We start from the raw sequence: 349 nt of genomic DNA, 5'->3' as shown, positions 1-349 counted from the left end.
TCAGCCAATTTAGCAGCTCAAGTACTTCTGTGTCTTGTGAGCTGAGACAAGATACCCTGACATTTAAAAAATCTCCCCACCCCAGCTTGGAGAATCGTCTCTTCCTTTACTTAATTTTCTTTTCTAAGAAGAATAGGAAGCATAAAATGAAGTGGTTATGCTATTTTTTTTTCCTCTCTAACTTTGATTTTTGAAATGGGCTATTTTTAAGTTATTAAATCTTATGCCAGATACCCAAATTGTGGTTAAGAAAGGAGGTGAATGTGTCTGGCATTTTCCAGCACAGGCAGGGCCATATCCAACCTAAAATGAGAGCTGCCAGCCCTGGGAGGCGGTGGGAGATGTCGGC

Source organism: Manacus vitellinus, unplaced genomic scaffold (assembly GCF_001715985.3).
Source record: "Manacus vitellinus isolate BGI_N305 unplaced genomic scaffold, ASM171598v3 scaffold_19_pilon, whole genome shotgun sequence".
Taxonomy (NCBI): domain Eukaryota; kingdom Metazoa; phylum Chordata; class Aves; order Passeriformes; family Pipridae; genus Manacus; species Manacus vitellinus.
The sequence above is the reverse complement of the archived record's forward strand: the minus strand, read 5'-3'. Positions refer to the sequence as shown.